Here is a 25,128-nt window from a genome sequence, read left to right on the forward strand (position 1 = left end):
TTATGGGCATTTATTATGTTAAGGTATATTCCCTCTATACCCATTTTAGTAAGAGTTTTTATCATGAATGAATGTTGGACTTTGTCAAATGCTTTTTCTGCATCTATTGACATGATCATGTGGTTTTGATATTTCTTTTGTTAATGTGGTGTATGGTGTTGATTGATTTGTGTATGTTAAACCATCCTTGTGAACCTGGGATGAATCCCACTTAGCTGTGGTGTATGATCTTTTTGATATGTTGTTGGATTCAGTTGGCTAAAATTTTGTTGAGGATTTTTGCATCTATATTCATCAAAGATATTGGCCTATGGTTTTTTTTTTTTTTGGTAGTATCTTTTGTCTGGTTTTGGTATTTGGTTGGTGTCATGGAATATCTTTGGGAATGTTCCTTTTTCTTCAACCTTTTGGAAATGTTTAAGGAAGATTGATATAAGTTCCTCTTTGTATATTTGGTATAATTCACCTGTGAAGTCATCTGGTCCTGGACTTTCATTTGTAGGGACTGTTTTTATTTCATAGTCAGTTTCATTTCTAGTGATTGGTATGTTCAGTTGATCTATTTCTTGATTCAGTTTTGGCAGGCTATAAGTCTCTAGAAAATTGTCCATTTCTTATAGGTTGTCAAATTTGTTGGCATGCAATTGTTCACAGTATTATCTTATTATTATTATTATTATTTGTATTTCTACAGTATCTGTTGTGATTTCTCCTTTTTGATTTCTTATTTTGTTTTTTTGGTTTTTTTCTCTCCTCTTATTGGTGAGTCTGGCCAGAGCCCACCCTCTGACAGCCCGTGTGCGTGTACACAGGGAAATTCCTATGGTGGTCCACCCCTCCTCCTCTCACCCTCCCCAACAATGGCACCTTGCTTTTTCTGCAGGCCCAGACCTTCTCCTGGGTTCCCTCTGCCATGGCGTTCCACTCCCCAGCCCATAGCACACCGCTCACCTCCCCATGGCACACTGCTCCTTAGCCTCTCAAGCTATCTCCACAAAGCCAACTCTAGTCCTCTCCCAGGAACTGACCTCCAGAGCCTAAGTCTCAGCGCCCAGCCCCTACCTGAGCATATCAGGCTGTGGTGTCTGGGGTCATGGTGCAGATGACCAGTGAGACTGTCACTCTCCCTTGCCCTCCTTAGTCCAGCTGCTGCACTTTTCTTGGTGACTTTGAAGTCCCTCTGACTTGGCTGATCTCCTCGATGGTTAGGTAGCTTCCCAGGATGTGAGTTCTTTTTCTCTTTCACAGCTCCCTCTCAGGAATGCTAGTCCCATCCTGATTTCTTTTCTCTCTCTTTTTTCTTTTGTTCTACAACAGTTATGTCAAGAGTTTCTTGCCCTTTTTGGAGGTTTAAGTTCTTCTGCCAGCATTGAATAGATGTTCTGTGTGAGTCGTCTTACATGTAGATGTGTTTTTTTTTAATATGTTTATGGGAGAAGGTGAGCATGATGTCTTACTCCTCTGCCATCTTGATCTGCCTCTCATCCAATACATTTTGATGTCATATTATCATTACCATTCAATTCAAAATATTTTCCTCTTTCCCGAGGAGTTATGGTAAATCTTCATCCAGACTTCGAGGACCCTTCCTCTGCATCCTTTCTTTTCAGGTACCCTGCTCTCTGTATTCCAGCTGCTTCAGTGGAGCTCCAGTGTCCACTTCCTCACTCCTTTTGGGCTTTGCCTTCCTTCTTTGTGGCAGGAAGATGTCCCCAGGCAAAAAAGCCAGGCAATTGTGGGGTGAGCCAGGACTCACCTCAGTGTAATTTCCTTTATCTCAAATATTGCAGTCCTGTGCTGCCCATTTAATGCCTAGAACTATTGCCTCAATTATTTTTTAATTTTTTTTTACCAGTATGGTAGTTATTTTGTGGCAGGGTAAGGCCAATACTAGTTACCTAATTTATGAGCATTTGGTCTGCTTCTAATTTTTCATTGCCATAAATAATACCTAGGTGGACATCTTACATTGAACACTCCATCAGTTAGGACTTAACTCATGCCCCAGTCTACCAAGCACCTTCCCAGTCCTGTTAGCATTGCTATATTTTCTATTTGTTAGCATTGCTATATTTTCTATTTGCATAGCATGTGTTATTTTCTGAAATCATCTTATTTTCTACCATCTGCCTTATTCCTCTGGAAGGAAAATCACCAGGTATGAACTTTGTTTGTCTTGGGCTGTTCTAATAAAACAGAACCTAGCACATAGTAGTAGTTACAAATATGTGTTGAATGTGGCAAAGAATGAATTAATTACTTACTGCTTTTAATTTGGATTATTTCTTAGCTATCACTTGCCATGAGTGGGTCAAAAAATATAAATGTTTTACTCAATCTTGAGACACCTTGATAGTATGCTTTTAAAAATTTTATGCCACATTTATGTTTGTCTCCAGGAGCTCAGAAGTAGGACATACTATTAAGTATAACCAAGTTTACATAAAATGTGTGAATTCAATAAGCCTAAGTTAATAGATAATGTAAACTCTAGGGCAGGGTGTGTTGCATTTATTATTTTATCCCAGAATCTGGCACAGTACCTAGAAGGTAGTAATACAGTAAACAATTTTTCAATAGATGATTGATAAATGGTAATATAAATACTTCTATTTTCATTTTTAAAAAATCTCATTTTTTAAAAAATTCCAATGATTACCTGTCTAGAGGATCCTGGCTAGGGTAGAAAATTAAAAAAAAACATTAAAAATGCATTCTAGGCATTCCCATTGTGGCTCAGCAGGTTAAGAACCTGACTAGTATCCATAAGGCTGTGGGTTTGATCCCTGGGCCCACTCAGTGAGTTAAGTATCTGGCATTGCCATGAGCTGTGGTGTAGGTCACAGACATGGCTCAGATCTGACATTGCTCTGGCTGTGGCACCTACAGCTCCAATTCTACCACTAGCCTGTGAACTTCCCTAAGCCACGGTGCACACCCCCTCCAAAAAAATGAATTCTGGTTCTCAAAAAAACAAAAACAGGAAAATAGAACTTAGGAAAGCAGAAATCAAATATTACCTGATAACATGCCAGCCTAGAATGCTGTCTTGGCCTTTGTGCCAATGACTGCTTGCTCTAGAACTAAAAAAGTGTCAGCCAAATTCTTATCAATTGAATCTTATACTATGTATTAGGGTACTCCCATTGTAAAGAATTTATACATATGTCTGTTTGTGAAACAAATCAGTTCTAATTTAATGTATCTTTGGTGTAAAATTGTTCTAGCTCATCATATCTGGGAGTCATTCACAATAGTTCTAAAATACTGATTTAAACTTTACTAGATGCAGACTATCTGCTTCTCATTTTTTATTTGATTTTTGGTAATTTACCAGGTGCATCTGAACTTCAGCCAGTTTCTCTATTCAAAATTTGTTTTTTTTTCCCCCTGCTTTTCTTTCCTTTTTGTTGTTCTCTTTGACATATTTCATGTTAACTTTGGGTCAGTCTCCTATCTAAATCCTAGTAGGTATTTGCTATCAATTTTAAAAAGCCAGTTTATATGTCAGTCAGGATTTTTAGTTACAAGTATTGGAAAATAACTCTGGCTGTCTCAAACATAAAAAAAGAACTTTGCAGGAGGAGATTCAGGTCTTTCAAAATAGGCATATGAACAAGAATAAGGAAGCTTGGGAAGCTAGGTGCTAGAAAACTAAACAAGATCATATCGCAGGAAAACCTAGTGTTTCAGTCATGAGGGTTTTATGTATATGTTATTCCCTCAGGAATCCACATTTAAGTCACATCTAAGCCCCTCCTCATTCCCAGGCAGCAGTAGAAAGAAGCCTTCTCCTTTCGTCCAAGATTATGCTTATGATAATAATGCAAATGCCAGAATAATGCAATATTCAAGTTTCACTTTGCTTTCCTGACAAAAATAAGAGAGCTAATTGGAAGAGGAATGCATTGGTTTCTGGACAGCCAAAAACAAACAAACATTACATGGTCTCTCTTGTATTTTATCTCTATATGCCTGATGCTGGGGAAAACTGGAACATAGTGGTTAGAAGAGGGGAAGCTTTAGAAATGGAAGAGAGAAATAGTTGACCTGGATTTATTCTTGAGAATAAAAAGCAAATTGATGGGACAAACAGCCTACCGAGTATATATTACATTAGAAAAAGTATGGCCCATGCAACCAAGAGGTTAAAGGCTTAAATTCTGCTTCTTACTCTTAGCTTTTTGGCCCTAGGCAAGCCATTTATCCTCTCTGATGCTAAGTCCTGTCAGTTACCATGTAGGAATAATCACATCTGTCTCCCAGGTTTGCTGTGATGATTAAATGAGAACACGCGGAGTTCCCATTGTGGCTCAGCAGGCTGAAAACCTGACTAGTATCCATGAGGATGTGGGTTTGATCCCTGGCCTCACTCAGTGGATTAAAGATCCTGTGTTGCTGCAAGCTGCAGTGTAGGTCACAGATGTGGTTCAGATCTGTTGTTGCTGTGGCCATGGTGAAGGCTGGCAGCTCCAGCTCCAATTTGACCCCTAGCCCGACAACTTCCATATGCCACAGGTATAGCCCTAAAAAGAAAAAAAGAGAGAACACACAGGTATACCATCCAGCATGACACACTAATTTCACAGAGGTTACTTGCCAAATGCGTATTGTTTTCATAACCCTTCTTTTTCAAATGCTCCCTAACTCCTGAAACACCCTGCCACTACCACCCTTTAAAAGGATCTCCTGAATTTCAAATATGCTAACTGCATCCCATTAGGAAATACAATTGCTGCCAAACTCCTGCCATGTGGTCTATTATTGAGGTCTGTTATTGAGGGTGGTCGTGTATGGAGACCTACACGTCTCCTTCATGAAATGGAAGTTGTGATGCTCCTTGCATTTTTCATTTCCCATTCTAGGCATAGTGCTGCCTCACACCAAAGAAGACTGATTTTCCTCTTTCTTATGATGACTCATCTGTACTATCTGCCATGATTCCAGCTGCCCGTAATACTTTCTCTCTATCCGTAGGAAGTCTTTTCAGTTATCCAAAAATGAAAGTTGTATTCACCCAAAAGAGTGATGAAGATCATGTACATACTGAACACTAAGAATAAGTCCTTCAATATTTGAAGGGAAAGTATTGATCATTAAAGGGATTTCCTCAATTGATGCAATTCGTGGAAAAGTATTGAGAAATGTTGAAAGTAGGCTTTGTTTTAGAAGAGTGGTTCTTAAATGTTAATGTGTCTGATGTAATCTAGGGAACTGTCATTTGAAGAATTTCCAATCTCACCCCAAAAAATGGAGTTTATTCACTCTGGAGCCATGCCCAAGAATCCACAGTGTTAAACACACTTTGGTGATTTGGATGAGCTAGTCCAGAGTGGATTTTTTTTTTCCCTCCACTAGAAAGATTTGTTGAGACATTTTACCCACCATGAATTTTGCCAAGAGATGGGAAAATGGGACCAACATCTAGACAGCAGTGGGTGGTGACTCTTCAATAGCTGTAAAGCAGGATCTTAAATTGGTTGCCCAAAACCAAAACCAGTTCACAAACATGTTCTGTGTGGGAAAAAGAGGGTTAAAAATGTCGTTTGTAATGTCCTTAGGCTAAGCTTACTTCCTTCAGTTCACCATTGACTGTTCCTTTGGTTACCCATCATTTTGGTTTCTGGTTGTAATCAGTCAAGATGTATTCATATTCAAGTACAACTGACCCCAAGACATTTGTTTATGAGCTCTGGACATTTAAAGGATCCCATTCTGGAGTCTACTTGTGGCTCAGCAGGTTAAGGACCCAGCATTGTCACTGCTGTGGCTCTGGTTACAGCTGTGACAGGGGTTCAATCCCTGGCCCAGGAACTTATTCATGCTGTAAGTGTGACCAAAAATAATAGTAATAATAAGAATAATAAATTAAAAATAAAGGATACATTTGTAAGCCATAGAATACTCAAGAGTGAGGTATTGGGGATCTTTTAGGTAATGAGTCAATTTTGTTTGTAAGTTCATATTTGACCAGGCTGAGCAAGCTAGAATCTAATTATACACTATTTTTCTACTCAAGGCTGACATATTCTGAAGAGGTCAATGAAGTTTGGAACCCTATCCATCTTCTGTAATATATTGGTTGACTTCTCTGTCCACCCTCCTAGACTATGAGCAAAACCTGGGCAGGAACTGAATCTCTGTACTTGTCTTACCCTTCATAGCCCATCACATTGTATAGAACTTAATAGATGCTTAAATGTTCGTTGAGATGAAAAGGCAAAAGGGAAGGAAAAGGAGGGAGGATCAAAGGAAGGATCGAAGGAAAAGAAAACAATAGAGGAAAAAAAATAGGAAAGAGAAAGGAAGGAAACAGAGAAGGGAGAAAACATGAAAGGAATGAAAAAGAATGGAGACACGTTTCATTCGTGGAGAACTGGGGAATGTGACTGACTGGATCCCTCATTTTAAAAAAAGGCACGCAATGGAGTTCCCACTTGGTGGCACTGGTGGCATCTCTGAAGAGGCAGGATATAGTTTCAATACCTGGCCACACACAGTGGGAGTTATGGGAGCTCCATATGCTGCTGGCAGCCAAAGAGAGAGAGAGAGAGAGAGGGAAAGAGAGAGAAGGCAAGCAGAAGCAAGAACATGGGTTCTTTTCACTGGAAATTTCTAAATCATAATCATATTCAGAATTAAGCATCTTTGAACAGATATGGAAACTTGTCTGCATTTGAGTATCAGGCACTGGTTTCTCAGATTTTGATTGAATTGCCCTAGATTTTATTTTATGTCAGTTGATGTTGGAGTCCAGCTCCAACAACTAGGTCCAGCAGCCAGGGAGTATACGTTCTGAAAGGAGAGGGGTGGCGTTGGTGTATGCAATGGAGACAGTCTCTTTGTCCCTTCTTTCAGGGCGCTGAACTGTTCAAACTTTATTGGCATAGATAGTTGTTATATAGACAGTTTCTAACTACAGGTTATATCATAGTGTTAAAAGTACATTGGTTAATTTTTACATTTTGTTTTCCAATCACATGGTACAGCAGCAATACGTCATGTTCTAAAATCTTTAACTTACCTAAATTTAGTGAGTACAATTCAAGGACAAACAGGCACAACATATCATGTGGGAAAGAGGAGACCCAGCACCATCCATCTCATGGCCAGCCAATTCCCACAAGCTGAAGAGGTCACAGACACAAAAAATCTTGTCTTCAGACTAGTGTCTATCTTCAAAGTGTCCTTAGCAGAGAGACAGTGTGAGAAAACACAGATCAACTTAGCCAGCTATCACTAAAAGCTTCTAAAATCAAGGACAAAACTCACAGCTACGTTTCTTTTGATCATGAATAATATGTGTCTAACTTTTATGGACCTCATTAAAATCCTAACTCTAAAGTTTACTGTATAACTAATTAGTAGATAAACACTATGTTTTACTTAAGTTGGATTTAACTAGGGGAAAGTCCTTTAGGATGAAATTCTTATCATATTATTATTGTAATTTTGTTAAATCACAAATCACCACAGGAAAATAAGAATGGAAAATAAGAATAATAAGCAAATAATCAGGAAAGACTGAGGAAAACTGAATAATATATAAAACAACAGGAAAGACTAGGTCACCCAAGAAACAATCCATGTTCTCCAGCACAAACATGGAAATTGTTTTCCTAAGAAAGCCCCAATTCTTCCCCATCAACATCAACAAGAGAGCCACATAACCTGAGGCCTGCCCTCGGATTGCACCTTACAGGCAGGCCTCAGCCTCTCCTCAGTTTTTCACCGTACAGGCAGGCTTCAGCCTTCCCTCGGTTTTTTACACCGTACAGACAGGCTTCTATCCTGACCAGAAGCCCACCTTCGGCTTACACCATTCAGGTGAGCTCCCTTCCTTGGTTAGGAACGTGCCTTCGGGTTTTTCTGCTGTCAGACAAGGTCCCTTCCTTGAGTCCCTGCATCTCCTTGGCTCCCCACAAGTTGAGGGGTTTCCTGCCAGGTTTCTGAAATGAAAATATAAAATGAATATTGTAGAGTATTATTTTAAGCTTGTAATTACTAATAGCATAGCTAAACATACCAAATGGGCATCAGAAACACACCAAAGTGCTATTTATATTTTATTCTAATCATATACTTTGTCACAATCTATCAATACAGTCTTTTTGTGTCTGTATTTTTTTTCCCCTTTGGGAAAAAATTGACTCAAAAGAGAGAAAGATGTCATCTGCTGCTTTTCAAAAAATGAAGATCCTTTAAGTAGCTACAAATCCAGTTATCCTGTGTGTTGGCTATGGTATCTTCTTTCTAAAATGAAAATCTACCCAAAACATGGATCCTTAAAATGAAATTAATTGGGAAATCTGTCAAGTTGTTTGGAAACCATGCAGAGTAACCTGGGTAAGAGAGTGATATATTAGAAAAACAGGAGCCTCGTGGGTTCAGTTACTTATCCAGACCTGTTGTGATCTTAGTGACCTCTTAGATGTCACTTCATGTCCCCAAGACTCAGATTTTCATCTGTAGATTGAACAACTTTCTCAAACTCAATTGATGAAAATTTAGAATTGACAGTATGGCACTATCAATTAACTTCACACTCCAGCTGTCTTTTTCAAAAGTTCTGCATCTTTGGGCAATAATTTAAACTCTCTGATCTTTATTTTCATCACCATAAAGTGGACATTATTATAATACTTATTTCACATGGTTTTTTGAGACATTCAAATGGGAAACTACATATAAAATGGGTAGTATATAGAAGTAACAATAATTATTTTTTAATGACCCCTGCCTGCTGGAAGTAATCTGTGATTTTTCCATCTGAAAAAAGAAGTGGAGGGTATTTAGAAGCAATAGTTTTGTGACTAAAACTGGTGGTGCCTTTTTTTTCTTTTCCGATATCACTGATAAAAAGATGCAGATTTGAAATTTCTAAGGAAGAAAGCCTCATGACTTTGGTTATTGATAACCTACCTATTCCTACATTCTCAATGTTTGTATTCTTGATGTTTGTGGGGGAAAACAAGCAACATAGACACAAAGCTTGAAAAATGTGCCAAGCAGTCATTTAACAAATACACTGAGTCATAGAATGCGAAGTACTCCTATAGTTTTGTTGGCTACCTGAAGGGCTAGGCAACATGCATCCATGGAGAAGATGAAACGCATCCCTGAGATAAAGTTTAAAGAGCAACATATCAACAAGTACAAATCAATATCCTATAAAATGAGTGCCTAAGTGCTAAGGGGATCCTTTTGTAAGCTTTCTTCTAAGTAATAAAATAAACTAAAATGGCAATGGTAGTGTGCATAAAGAAAAACAGAGAAGACCAAAATTCAATTACACAGCACTCAAGACCAGACCAAAAAACAAGAAAACAGGCTTTGTGAATGTTTGAGTTTCTTCTACTTCTTAAAAATGTTATTTTGGTCTTGCTTTATTCTAGATTCATGTACAACAGGATTTTATCAGTAGGTTCTGTATACCATGCCCTTATCTAGAAATTCTTTGAACAAGGTCAAAAATACATTCAAAGACTTTAAATCAATGTTATTGAAGCAAAATTGAATACAATATAATGTATTTATTCGGAATTATTTTCTTTTGTCTTTTTAGGGCAGCATCTGTGGCATATGAAAGTTCCCAGGCTAGGGGTCAAACCTGAGCTGTAGCTGCTGGCCTACAGCAATGCAGGATCCAAGCCACATCAGCAAATTACACCACAGCTCATGGCAATGCCTAATCATTAACCCACAGAGTGAAGTCAGGGATCGAACCCACATCCTCATGGATACCAGCTGGGTTCATTACCACTGAGCCATGACTGGAACTCCTGGAATTCTTTTTAAAAGAAGAATATAAATTTCTCAAAAATAAGAATAGCATTGGAGTTCCCATCATGGCTCAGTGGTTAACAAACCCAACTAGGATCCATGAGGATATGGGTTCAATCCCTGGCCTTGCTCAGTTGGCTAATGATCTGGCATTGCCGGGAACTGTGGTGTAGGTCACAGATACAGCTCAGATCCTGCATTGCTGTGGCTGTGGTGTAGGCCAGCAGCTATTGCTTTGTTTTGACCACTAGCCTGGGAACATCCATATGCCAAGTTTGAGGCCGTAAAAAGACAAAAGACAAAAAATAAGAATAGCATTTATATTTTTAAAAAATGCTTGTTTAGATTAGTGGTTTCAGTAATAAGCAGAAACTCAAAAAATAAAAGATGAGAAAACAGAAGAAAATTAAACCATTCAGAAACCCTATTGATTTTAGTAAAAATTTCTTAATTTTTTACTTAATATCTAAGTATTTTTCAAAATATTATCTATACCTTTTTTTATATTCTTTTTCCACTTCATGTCTGAAAAGAGAGAAGTGAAACTTATTTTAAGCATTTTATTTCACTTTGAAAATTGGCATTAGAATAAAGATTCAAACTGATGTAGAATTAGTGCTTCTTATGAATACCTCATGGACTTCTCTTTGAGAAAAATATGTGCATTTAATTTTATATATCCTCTTTGAGAAAATAAATGGAATGATAATACAAAAATTATGTGAAGCAACTTTTGTATCATAGTGTGCCCACCACCCCAAATCTGTTAACCTGTGATCTAGACCACACTGGATTGTGCTGCAATGCCTAATACACACTGACTCTATGTTGGATGCAAGAAATATCCATGTACTATTAGAATGTCATTGGTTAGATTTTTTGAACCCTCATGGCTCAGTCAGCAGTGGGCTTACGGAGAAATACTTCCCAGTGACACAAAACCATTACATCCGGTACACCCTGTACATAAGTTGACTGTATGAATTGGTCATTTTTGTATTGTAGCTTGGTCTTGACCTATAGTGCTTTGCTCACTGACAAACATCATAAAATCCCACGGTCTGGTCAGATAGTGTGTGGGATATAAAATAAAGCCAATTATTTTAAATTGCTCTAATGTTGTTACCTTTCTTGATTACCCATATATGTCAATATATCAAAATAGAATAGATAGCAATCTTTTTATGGGGATAATATGGGTTTTTCAGTATGTATTCAAGCACCTATTCCCATATCTGACAAAACTGAGGTGCTCAATTAAAATCTGCGGAATATGACTAAGTGAGTTAATGGATGAATCAGTGTTCAACACTCAATGGAAAAACTTTTTATTCAGTACTTAAAACAGACACACACACACACACACACACACACACACACACAAAACCCTACCCCTTCAAAGGGTCCACAACCTTCTATTTAATGAAATAAAGGTGTTTTAGAAACAAGTAGGAATGTTGATTTGCTTCTTTTTTTTTTCACTCTCTTATAGTAAATGTCATAAGTTTTAGAAGTCACATTAGGGCAAAGAAGGGTCCTTCCATGGCAAGTAACTTTCAAAAATCCCTTACTTCAAAGTTTGGTAGCCGAAAGATTATGTTGAATCTCCACTTCCCTCTCATTAATCTACCCATTTATGACCTCTTCTAATATGCTGCCTGACCACCAAAAGACCAGAAAGGATAACCACTCATGGAAACAGATTTGTTGTATAAGAGAACTGATTTGATAATTTTCAGAATATCATCAAAGAAAAGAAGAGAGTTTCCACTGCGGCTCACCAGTTAAGAACTGAACATAGTCTCCATGAGAATGCAGGTTTGATCCCTAGCCTGGCTCAGTGGATTAAGGATCCGGCATTCCTGCAAGCTGCAATATAGGTTGCAGATGTGGCTCTAATCAACTATTGTGTGGCTCTGGCATAGCCCTCAGTTGCCACTCTGATTCGACCCCTAGCCTGGACTTCCATATGCCACGTATGCAGCCATAAAAAGGAAAAAAAAAGAAGAATAAAAGAAGTAAACTAACGTGGGGTGTGAATAGAAACATTTGCATCCAGAAGTTGACTAAGATTTTAGCTTAATGAATACCAGAGCTTGAATCAGTAGATTAGAAAGTTTCAGCCGTGGTTTGTGTGTGTGTGTGTGTAGGCATTTATGTGTGTCGCTGATAGCATCAGCACAACGCATTAGTTTTGAACTGCAGAATGGTCATTTAGTGTCCAGGTACACATCTCTTTTTTTAAGGATTTATCTTGAAGTTTTGATTTTTAATCTTAGGTTTGTGTTTGACTTCAACCCCTTGCCATCTTACCATTCTTGCTGAAATGGCACAATAAGATATGGCACTACTGTGTCTTTTAATGAAGTCTTCACAATGACTTCTGGGAATACTTGAAGTTCTAATCACAGGTGCATGAGGATATATCATTTCTGTAGCTTGTTAAAATCAGTCTTTGCATCTGTGTCCATGAATTTACAGCACATAATCACTCACATGAATCCTCCTAGAGATTTAAAGTAACCTCTTGGCCATTTCTTTTGCACCACTTAGAAAATAATAATAATAAGTTTATTCTTGTGTATGTATAAGTAAACATGGTTGTTGCTAAAAAAAACTCTTGTCATTATTAAAGGCTACTGCGATTATGGGAAGACCAATGAGCAAATTTGTTTTTTAAGATCTTTCCAAATTACTGTTGAATGAAGTCATATGTGTGGCAAGTGTCTGTGCAATTAAGAGCTGTTGATTATGCAAGTTTTTTTCCTCCTTGAATGGAAGTTAAACATACTTATGAAGTCTAAACACCGTATTTACTCATATGAATACAAATAGTTGAAGTATTAAGTATGTGGTAGAATGTCTCAATATTAGTTTTCTAATTACTTTCCTGGGTTTTGGTCATTCCTTTGAGTACAGACTCTGGCTACAACATACTCATGTTGGTTACTGTCTTACTGTTTGTATTTCAATTCGGATGATGGCAGCTGCTGGATTTGACTTCTTCTAATGAGGTGGATTTGAAGTACCTCATATATGCTCCTCAAAGGTGTTCCTCACGCACTCCCTACATACATGTTTCAATTTTTTATACTGGGAATGTTGACTCTGAGTGGAGTGTCAAAACTCACAAAGGAAACTGTCCCTGAACTAGATCATGGTGTGAATTTTCTTCTAGCAGCTAATGGTTTTTTGCCCTGTTGAAACTCATTGCCTAGTTACCCTTAGAAGATTATGGATAGTCAGAAAAATACTCTCGAGTCCGACAAGTGGTCAGTCACCTATATAAGGTGAAGGGGTAAACTCTATAAGATATGTGAGTTTTAATATCAGAAATGTTTATTTACACTGACTTAAGTAGGTCAATAATCATGGGAAGAGGAGCATTGTCTGCAAAAACACCTTCTGTAGCCCATAAACTTCAGTCTTCTGCCTTTAATGTTTATCAGCATCTCAAGAGGCATTTATTACCCCTCATACATGCCTTTATGATTCCTTATTTATTAAGTAGTGATGCCTCCTGGATCTAGGACATGGTTCACTATTTTTCAATTAAAATGAAGAAATACCTTTTTTGTTGCAGGTTTGTTTCAAGCAGTTGGCTTGTGGGACTCTGAGAGATGCTGTTGCCCATGACATGTTGGAATTATCATGATCAAGTATCCAGTTTGGATTCCACCCAGTGGCCAAGAGCTTTGCATGGTAGACAGCAAGGGTAGGATTTTTAAAAAGAGTAAACCAGGTAAGATTTGAGGGAGCCATCTGATCATTTATCACTTTCTGCAAGGGCTTTAGTGTGTTGCCAAGAGGTATTGAATAATGTATAGGTTTTCCGTTTGTTTTCTAAGACCACTGAACAGACTGTTAAGGAATAGTGCTCCCTTGGATTCAGGAGAATGGATATAGTAATAATTGAGTCTTCTTTTCTCCAGAAGAGAGGGAAGTTATTTTAAGATACAACAGAAAGCAGACTCAAGGTACAATGGATGCTAGTTTAATGCAATAGCCCAGAATTGCAAGCTAAGGACATTTCCTCTTTATGTAACTACTCTGAACTATAATGGAATAAGCAGTTGTACTTTTTGAAATTTCAGTAGAGAAACTGTTACCCTTAAGTGTTTATATTTTACGATATAGAAATTTGAGTACCAGTTTGTAGCATATGAATATATATACATATATTCATATATATACACATATTCATATATATATATATATATATATGCTTCAAGTTTACTCCAATTTGGAAGATATTTCATTATTTTTGCCTTTTATTTCTTTGAACTTATTTATCACTCTAAATTCTGTTCCTCTAAGTATTAGATAAAATGGTGACACGATGACATACTTCGTTATTATTGCGACTCCTAAAATTTAAAATGTTATATATAATTTCATTCAAGTATTCTCTTCGCAAATTTATGGAACTTCTTTTTGACTACTATCCATAGTTTTGTCAGATCTTATTATCTTTCCCTTTAACTCTCTTCCTCCTCTATAGCATACTTTAAATTTGCTATCAAGAATTACCTGGGGAAACTACAAGTTATTCTTGTCTTCCAACTTTAAGATCATCAAAGCTCTTACATCTTCTGTGAATTTTATGAGTCCCAAAGTAAGATTTTCTTTAAGTTCAATTACAGAAACAGAAAATATAAGTAAACTGTATTCATTCAGGAAACCACAGAGGGAGATTATTCGAAGTCACTTGAACACTTTAATTTTTCTTTTTTCAAAATACAGCTTCGTATTTTCTGGAAATAAAGTAAATGGAACTCAGTTAATAAATTATAGCCTAAGATAATTATTTGGATATAAACAAGAACTTTGAAAGTTGTTGATAATATTTGATCTTCTAACGTTTAACAAATACCCCTCCCCAGTCCTCTATTAGCTCCTTTGTCTATAAGTTAATATCCTAAGAATATGAAATTCAAATGGTTAGATTTCAAATTTATAATTTAAAATTAGAAATTGTTCAGAGCACCAAACTCATGGCAAAAATCCTTATTCGATTAACTGAGTTAGTGGATAATTGTTTATCCTCTTTTGTGGCTAATTATGTTAACCACATTTAGAAGAGTTCTGCCAGTCTATAAATAAAAGAGACATCAACATGCAGGATGCATTTGTGGGATAAAGCTCGACTTAGTTCCATGCTTCATCGCATTAGTATCTAGCAAATACTTATAGCAGGAATGCTTCTTGATATACTTTCATATTCATAAGCTTTTAAGTCTTAATCTCTGAGTCCAAGATAAATTTCATCCTGATTATGTTTATTTCAATATTTTCACCAAAATCGGATTGCATGTTGAAACATCAGGCTTAGAAAGCAGAAGAAAGACAAAACCAGAGGGATAAAAATAAATGTATTTTGAAGGTAAATAATCATGTGTTGATGAAATTATTAGCAATTATTTATCTCGTCACAAAGGAAAAGCTAATCTCTGAAATAAGTGTCCTTATGCTTTAGAATACCTTATCTTTTTGACCTGTATAGGTCATCATTACAGAGAAAGTATACAAGTACTTTTGATCCACAAAGAAACATAACTTCTCTTCACGGAGTCTTTTGAAGTGAATTCTGTTGATTAGGAAGAACAGAGATAGTAAATTCCATTCTTCTGTATAAAAACATATTACTTAGATTGCCCCGCAAGACATAAAAGATTTGATAATGAATTCATATATTTTCCCAGTTAAAGTCTAACTCTTTAAAAATGAAGAAAATTTATACATTAGTTTTTATACTTACATTAATTTAAAATTAATTTTTTGTTCTCTCTTGTAAGAATGACAGTTGCATTTTTTACAGTGATGCTTCTTCCATAGTTAAAAGAGTGCCCAGGCTCCCAAATTCTGTCCTCAGAAGTTTATAACAAAATCACAAAAACTTGCACTGTTGCTTAGCTTAAAAGCAATTTTTCTTTTTAGAGTAAACGTCTGCCTAGCTCAAGCTCCATTACTGTATGCTTGTACATAAGAGCAATATTAAGCCATAAAGACAGGATATAAAAGGTGAGATTTTTTCCAAAGCACTTCTGTTAATAGAATACCCCACATGATAGGATTTGCCATCTCCAAGGTGGTTCGTGGAAAACATGGAAGTAGCACCTAGGTAGGCAGTTCATCCTTAACTCTGCAGAATGTGTGGACATTCTCACCTGTACTATTCTCACTATTCTTTCTCTGAGGTCTTCTGAAAATAAAAGCTGAGAACTTCACAAGGTAGCAGTTTCCATCATGAAAAGCCTCATCTGAATATTTTTATTTCCTCATCTGAATCTTAAATACTTTTTGCTATGTGTTAACTTGCTCTGTGAACATTATTTTTCTTTTGAATGACAACCCCATGTAAAGCAGTATGTGGCCAGAAACTAATTAGCAACCCTCCCTATGCTGTCCTCAAACAGTTCAGACTCACAAAGTAAAACAGACTCATAAACAGCTCACTCCAGGCAAAATGAACTAAAACGTTCATGAAGGATGGTTAAAACTGAAAGGAGTATTAATAGGTCTTTGAGGCTTATGAGGCATTTCAGCTGCACAGCAAAAAAAAAAAAAAAAAAGAAGAAAGAAAAAGAAAAAAGAAAATGGGAGAGTTTTGATTGACAGGAGATAAGTGTGAAACCATCCTAGGCTTAGGGCACGGGATGGCAGAGGCACCATAATGTAAAAATAAATGTTATGCTTGGAGGATGGAAAGCTTGAGACTGGAATGTAGGGAGGAACACAAAAGGAGATGGGGTATATATGAAAGTGATATAATCATCTATACTATACAAAAGAAAATGATTCCGGCATAGGGTGGGAGTAGAGGCAGAGAAGGTAGGGACAGAGAGAAAGATAAACTGAAAATATTTTGTTCCACAAGTGCAGAAATGTACAGTTTCAAGTCTGCTGTATCCTAGTGACTAGAACAGTGCCTGTCCATTGCTGCTTCTGTTAGATCTCTGTTAAATGCTGACTAAATGAATGCCTCTCACTGATAATCCATGAACCTCTACATTTGCAACATTTTCCTGTTCTAGAAATTGTTTGAAAACTCTTCATACAAAGGATGAAAAGAATTTAACTCACATGGTTTTTCATCACACACAAGAGCACACACACACACACACACACAAACTCTCTCCCAATATGTGCTTGAAATTAAACCTCACATCCTCTTCCTGAAATTTATGCTTCAATTAAGATGGGGGCAGCTGCTATCCTACTTTATTTCCCTTTTGAGACTTTTATCTCTCAGGCTTTATCCTTTCCTTCATTGTTTTATCTTCACATCAATCACTGGGTTTCATTCCTTGGGAATGCAGCTTGCATGGCAGGCACATTTTTATGGCTAGAAAGCAAACCTACCTTACTTGGCACATTCTGCTTCCTTAAACCTAATTAAGTAATTCTGCTGAAAGTATCATGTCCTTTCCATCACAATGCACATTTGGACAAAATAACAGGGAACACTTTAAAGCTATGGAAAATAACTGGGGAAGGGAACCTGAAGAAGACACAAAATGAATGAAAGTGAACTTCAGCCCAACCTTCTTTGACAGAACCCTTTAATGAGCCTCTGCTGTAGGAAATGCCTAACTTACAGCATCACTTTTACTCCAGTTATTTTATTGAGCATCCCCACTGTCGTATGGCTCCCCAATAGTACACCAGATTCAGTACATTTTGTATGACTGAATCATCTATTTTTCAGAGAAAGTCTCATAGTCTGAGAAAAAAAAAAGAATTTCTCTCTAAATATGCATATTTAAGATGCACTAAAATGTAATATTCTTATTACCAGAATCTTTGTCTTTCTTCTCTAGGACCTTAATTCCAGAGCCATTAATGTATCCAATAAACTTGTGTGAGGAGTGAATGAATGAATGAATATCAAACCTGTACTTCAGATTAAAATCATAACTTTTGTGTTTTTAACAGTTGGAAATATATGTCTGTCTCTCTCTTGTTAGTGGGGCGATTGGTATTTGATTAATCCTGTCAGTTGTTTGATCAAGGGCATCTGATTCTCTAATGATTTTCAATACAGCCATTATTTAGTAACACATTTTTTCCTACTCTAGATATTTATGTATATTTAATTTATTTTTATTGAAGTGTAGTTTATTTACAATGTTGTGTCAATTTCTGCTGTATAGCAAAGTGACCCAGTGACCCAGTCACATATATATGTGTGTGTGTGTATATATATATATATATATATATATATATATATATATAATTCCTTTACTTTTCTTTCCCTTTTTTTGTCTTTTTTTTAGGCCCACACCTATGGCATATGGAAGTTCCCAGGCTAGGGATCCAATCAGAGCTGCAACTGCTGGCCTATTCTACAGACACAGGAATGCCAGATCTGAGCCATGTCTGTGACCTACACCACAGCTCACAGCAATGCTGGATCCTTAACCCACTAAGTGAGGCCAGGGATTGAACCCGTATCCTTATGTATGCTAGTCAGGTTCTTTGCCATTGAGCCATGATAGGAACTCCCCCTTTCTTGTATTATCTTCCATCATGGTCTATCCCAGGAGATTGGGTATAATTCCCTCTGCTATTCAATTGGTCCTTATTACTTATCCATTCTAAATGTAATAGTTTGCATCTACCAACCCCAAACTCCCTGACCATCCTCCCCTTCTCCCCACTTGGCAACCACAAGTCTGTTCTCCATGTCTGTGAGTATGTCTCTATTCTACAGACTGGTTCATTTGTTCCATATTTTAGATTCCACATATAAGTTATATCAGATGATATTTATCTTTCCCTTTCTGACTTCCTTCACTTAGTATGATAATCTCTAGTTGCATTGATATTGTTACAAATGGCATTATTTTGTTCTTCTTTATGGCTGACTAGTATCCTATTGTGTATATGCACTACATCTTCTTATTCCATTCATCTGTTGATGGAAATTTAGGTTGTTTTCATGTCTTGGCTATTGTGAGTAGTGCTGCAATGAACATACGGGTGCAAGTATCTTTTTGAATAAAATTTTCTCTTGAGGAGTTCCCGTCGTGGCGCAGTGGTTAATGAATCCGACTAGAAACCACGAGGTTGCGGGTTCGGTCCCTGCCCTCGCTCAGTGGGTTGACGATCCGGCGTTGCAGGTTGCAGACGCAGCTGGGATCCCTTTTTGCTGTGGCTCTGGTGTAGGCTGGTGGCTACGGCTCCGATTAGACCCCTAGCCTGGGAATCTCCATATGCCACAGGAGCGGCCCAAGAAATAGCAAAAAAAAAAAAACCAAAAAAAAAGAAAAAAAAATTTTCTCTTGATATATGCCCAGGGATTGGATTGCTGGATCCTATGATAGTTCTATATTTGGTTTTCTGAGGTACTTCCATACTGTTTTCCACAGTGGTTGTACCAATTTACATTCCTACCAACAGTGTAGGAATGTAATGGATATTTTTAAATCACATAATGACATATAATAATATCCAAGATCTCAGGGTATAGAGGATTTAATATACCATTAAGGAACAAGGGGAAAAAAAGAAGGATATTTGCTAAATGTCTCATTGCCTTTATAAATGTAGTATGGTTCTCTTTCAAAAGATATCAAAATTTTTGAATTTTTATTTTTTATCTATCTCAAATGCTTGAGATAAAGAAGTAATGTTTTAGCTCTTTCCATGCTGATGAATGTGGACATCTCTAGGTAGAAGTCTCTGGAATGCTTCCATGCTAGCAAGCTGCCCTCTTCTGTTTTGGAGAGTGAGGTTATAGGAAATTATGGCTGTAAAAATACTATCACATTTATAGGCATGACTTTAAGCAGGACCTAGATTTGAATCTCAACCCTGACACAAATTACCTGATCTTGGGCAAGTTATTTATCATCATGGAATTCTGGATTCCCAATAGGTAACATGAAGATATTAGCAGGGATCCTGTGGCATAATTGTGAGGCTTGAATGATATCAAAGATATAAAACCCTCAGCAGAATATCTTTCACATTATTAATATTCTAGTGTGCTAATTATTATCTATTACTATTACTATAGTTATTAATATTATTAACAAACTATGTATTTCAGTTCTATCTAGAAGTGCCTTTGTTCAGCCAAATGTCAGAATATTTTACACAGGGTTCTCATAAATCAATGAGATGTAAAGTGCTTAGCAGAATGCCTGAAACCCCATAAGCACTCAGTAAGCATTAGTTGTAGTGGTGGTAATTATTATTATTATTATTATTATTATTATTATTATTATTTATGGAAACATTTCTTCAGGTCTTTGAGGAGGCCCTGGTCTAATTGAATTACAGCAATAATTTCCTTCTTGGGATGATGGCAGGTCTATGAGTTATGGTTAGTGTTATGACTTTGAGATAATGCCCTGGTTAACAATATATTTTTGGTCATATTAAAATCATGTGGCTGAGTGCCCTGATATTGAGGTAAATGGCATTTCCTTTATAACCAAAGATCACCAGAGTGATTTTCCATGTCAAATTATAGTCTTTAGAATCAATAAAACACCTTGAAACCCAGGACACTCCCCTCCCCCATGGGAAACAGATGCTAAAGGTCCTTTATACAAAACAGCAGTCATGCAGTGGAATGCCATCATGATTGGTTGAATCAGAGGATGCTGAGACTCAGATATGGATGGCAGACTGTATCTCAGAGCAGCAAACAAATCATCCTGATCTGTTGACATGATTCTCCAATTTGGAAATACTACTTTAATATACATTCATAAAGATTGTCTCTAAGGATCCCTGACATTAATCAAGCAATGTATATAATTATGCCTTTCACCTTTTTTAACATATATTTTATAAGAAAGACTGCTCTTAATTTTGAAATGAAAATTTAGAATTTAAACTACATTTGGAGTTCCCTGGTGGCCTAGCAGGTAAGGGTCCAGAGTTATCACTGCTGTGGCACAAGTTCAATCCCTGGCCCAGAAAATTTTGCATGCCTTGAGTGCAGCCAAAAACAAACCTACACTTAATATAGGAAAATAATAATTTAAAAATTAACTGTTCTAATTCATTTCACAAACATATTAGGGGAAGAATGGGGATAAATCCAAGATATTTCCATGAATTTCTGATCTGTGCTTTGTAGATTACAGGTTTGAGTAAAAGATATAATCTGGATCATCCACTGAGGTGTGAGCAGAGACAGTGTAGACTAGAAAACTTCAGTGGGAGATGGAAAATGAATCAACCAGAAGTGAATAAAGGAATTCCAGGCTTTGGCAGAAGGGCCTCCTATGATTGGGCCGTGGGTGTTGGCAACAAGCCAGGATTGGAGAGCAGCTCATTTGCCCTCAGCAGCTCCCTGCTTCCCTCAGTGGGGAGGCAGAGGAAGCCCACTATGGAAAGGAAAGAAATTTGGGGCTGTGCTGTGGTGAGGGAAGTAGCAGCGAAGTGACAAACTGTGGAGTTAAACAGCAAGTTGAGCAGAGTCAAGCCAGGAGCCGACAGCTTGACAAAATGTATGCGAGAAGGTTTGGACTGAGTGGTAGGAAATCCCTGAGTGAGCAGAGGGAATATTTCATTAGAAGGGATTTATTCATTCTGAGGATACAATTTAGCATGAAATTAAGATACTGCTAGAGACAGTCTTTGTGAAGTCTCTTCTGCAGAAATGTGAAAGGAAGGATAACCAATACTTGATGATATTGTGTCTCCTTCTATTAAATCCAACAATGACGATAGCAATAGAATAATAATGATAACCACCCTAAATTGAATTTTGGGATCAATATAGGTCATTTATATCAGTAACCCTGAAGTACAGACATAATTATATACATATTCAAGATGAAGTAACTGAGATTTAGAAAGGTTAGTAATTCTCCCAGGCTCACATAGCTAATGTGTCAGGGTGAGTTTTTCTCCCAAGATATGCTCTTTGTAAAACTTGTGGGTTTCCATTATATTGTTATCCTGTTTTTAGTTCTTAAAACTAGCAACCCAGTCTATGTGCCTTTATACATACCTACATGCAAATTTTCTCTATTATATACTGAATTTTTCTAATAATATTGTATGATTTTTCTTGCTGCATGTTTGTGTGTGTTTTGCTTTGCCATGAATTTGAAAGTAGTTTGAGAGATAGATCCCACCACGTTTCTTTTTATGGAGGACCTATTACCTATAGAGTTATTATAGTCCCTGATTCTGAATAGACGTTTGCTGATGATAATGTCAGTATTACAAAACAATTTCCCCTTTTTAACAAAGAAGAGAAAACTTATGTACACACTTCATATGTAATTCTTGGCATAAAGGGTGTATATAAATTCATATATCTATAATTTTTGAATGTTTACAAAATGGCCAGATTAAAAATCATTTGAGGGAGTTCCCATTGTGATGTAGTGGAAACGAATCCAACTAGGAACCATGAGGTTGCGGGGTCGATCCCTGGCCTCACTCAGTGGGTTAAGAATCCAACATTATGGTGAGCTATGGTGTAGGTCATAGACACAGCTCAGATCTGGCATTGCTGTGGCTCTGGTGTAGGCCGGCAGCAACAGCTCCGATTAGATCCCTAGCCTGGGAACCTCCATATGCCATGGGTGCGGCCCTATAAAGACAAAAGACAAAAAAGAAATCATGTGAATAATACTTTGTTTTTCATCTATATGATATTCTTTCCCCTAACAGAGAGCTTTTAAACAGATTAAACAGAGTATTTTAAACAGACTATTTTCTTTTAATTTTTATTGAAAGATAGTTGATTTACAATGTTATGTTAGTTCCAGAGGTACACCAGAGTGATATTTAGATGCATATATGTAATAATGATATAATATATATGTATGTATATATTTGTATATATATTCTTTTTTAACATTCTCTTCCATTATAACTTATTACATGATATTGAATATGGTTCCCTCTCCTATGCAATAGGTCCTTGTATATAGTAGTATGTATCTGCTAATCCCAAACTCCTAGTTTATCCCTCTCTCTGCTTTCCCCTTTGGTAACCATAAGTTTGTTTTCTATGTCTGTGATTCTATTTCTGTTTTATAAATAAGTTCATTTGCATCATTTTTTAGATCCCACATATAAGTGATATCATACGATATTTGTCTTTCTCTGTCTGACTTACTTCACTTGGTATGATAATCTGTAGATGTACCCGTGTTGTTGCAAATAACACCATTTCATTTTTAATGGCTGAGTAATATTCCATCGTGTATAGCTACCACTGCTTCATTATCTATTGATCTGTAAACACACTCTTTTCTAATACCATGTGTTTATGGAACACTGGTCTCGAGGTATATGTTCCCTATACAAAGGATTTATCACCAAACCCATTTTGCAGTTGTATTAATTTATGATAAGACGTGGCTCAAAAAGAAAGTTTATTCATCTACCACCTGTGCTCCTTTTTTCCTGGATGGAGAATTGTTAGTAATCAGAGGAAAGTGAGTGGTTTTGAGCCATCTTTTCCCACAGATTACAACTCTGGTGTTAAGGAAAGAGACCTTAGGTTGATAAATTCTCATTTTCTTTTATCTCTCTCTCTCCCTCTCTCTTTCCCTCTCTTCCTTCTTTTTATTCCTCTTCTACTTCTCACTGTCCCATTCACATGTACTCCCCCTCTCCTCTCTGTACTTCCAAACCAATGAATACAGGCTTCCTTGTATTTCAATTAGAACAGACCATTACCTCCAGTGACATATCTCCTCTTAGACATTCTACTGCCATCAATGAGCTTAGCATTTTCTTTTTCATTCATTCCAGCAAAGCTGGACACTCTTCTCTCTCCCTGCTTTTAAAAAGAGAGACATATAATTTCAAGGCAACTCCCATGGATAGAGTTATTTTTACTGTGAAATTACTTTTCAAAGGGTAACCTCACTTTCACACTCTTGTAGTAGATAGTATTCCATGCACAGGCTACATTTTACACATTCAAAATGCAGCATAATTATGAAGCCAAAGCCAGTTATTGTCAGGCTATATTATTAGCAGCAGCATCAGGAGATTTTTGCTGAGAGCCTTTTTTCAGTAGGGGCCCTAGGCCACATGAAACAATCTCAATTTCAGTCTGCTTTCACTGCCACATAAGTTAAGGACAATCTCTTTTTGAAAATTTCATAGCTTAGTGGCTCATGGCCTAGGTTTTCTTCAATATCTTATAATAACTTACAGTGGAAAACAGTCTGAAAAACGATAGATAGATAGATAGATAGATAGATAGATAGATAGACATATATGATCGATCTCTCTATCTATCTATATATATATATATATGTACACACACACACACATTGCTATAAACCTGAAACTAACACATTACTATAAATAGCTACTCTTAAATATTATCTTTTGTTCAAGGAGTTTGTGATGCCAATGACAAGTGGAGCAGAGATGCAATATTATCAAAAAAGGAAAAAGGCAGTACTCTAAGTGTCTGGTAGGAACTTGGGTAGATGACAAGAACTACAGAGACTCAGAGAAAGAAAGTTATGGTGGCCCTGAAGCCTCAGGGAAGCTTCATGAAGGAGGTGAACCAAAGCTGAGCCTCAAAGAATGAGTGGGCATTCTTACTCAAAGCAAAACCACAGGGAACTATAGATAATCTCTTGGGATAGAACATGGCAGAAGATAATATGAGGAAAAGAATATGTATTTATAAATGACTGGGTCACTTTGTTGTACAGAAAAAATTAGCCCAACATTGTTTAAGTCAATAATACTTTAATTTTTAAAAAAAAAAAGTCATTGAAAGTAAAAAAAAGAAAAAATCAGGTACCTCGGAAAAAAAAAAAAAAAGCAAAATCCACATTTTCCCCACACCCTGTATTATATCATAGGAAGTTCTCCATGGTCAAACTTATTTCTGAAGTCTCACATTCCCTCTGTGTTCACCCTATTTGTCCTCACTGCTACTGTACAGTATTTTTCATCCCCCTGTTGTATATATCCTGACTCCTCAAACATACCTCCAGCACATCTGCCTCTCTCACTAGAATGTGAGTCCTCAAAGGCAGAGGCCAGGTCTATTCATCTTTGTTTTCCCATAATATTTGTGTCTCATAGAGCTGACATGAAGGAATGAATATATGCCTTTTCCTCTCAAGTTTATCAAGACTCAATTGCACAAATCTCAGTGAATTTTGATAGTTGGAAAGCAAACCCTACTCTCCTCTTTGCCTTTACTCAGCTGAAATGCCATTATGGGATGGTTGAAAAGAACAGCAAGTTCTCACATGTCTAGTAAAAAAAAAGTTGTGGGCTGGGAAATATGATGTAAATGATCAGGATTGAAAACAAAAATGTTTATTTCCAGCCCTGGAAATACTGCAGATGGTACTGAAATATGACTCAAAAGAGTGATTTCATAAA

The 25,128-nt window shown here is 36.8% G+C and overlaps 1 protein-coding gene across 7 annotated transcripts in view; it reads left to right on the forward strand.

The window, feature by feature from the left end:
• The window catches only part of LINGO2 (leucine rich repeat and Ig domain containing 2), a 1,289,931-nt gene that overhangs the window by 943,699 nt on the left and 321,104 nt on the right, over window positions 1-25,128 (forward strand). For all 7 annotated transcript variants that reach the window (XM_021064187.1, XM_021064192.1, XM_021064188.1 and 4 more), the window contains one exon: window positions 13,367-13,525. The gene's annotated coding sequence lies outside the window, so the exon portion shown is untranslated. The remainder of the gene's footprint in view (window positions 1-13,366; window positions 13,526-25,128) is intronic.

The sequence above is a fragment of the Sus scrofa genome, chromosome 10 (assembly GCF_000003025.6).
Source record: "Sus scrofa isolate TJ Tabasco breed Duroc chromosome 10, Sscrofa11.1, whole genome shotgun sequence".
In the NCBI taxonomy this organism is placed as follows: Eukaryota; Metazoa; Chordata; class Mammalia; order Artiodactyla; family Suidae; genus Sus; species Sus scrofa.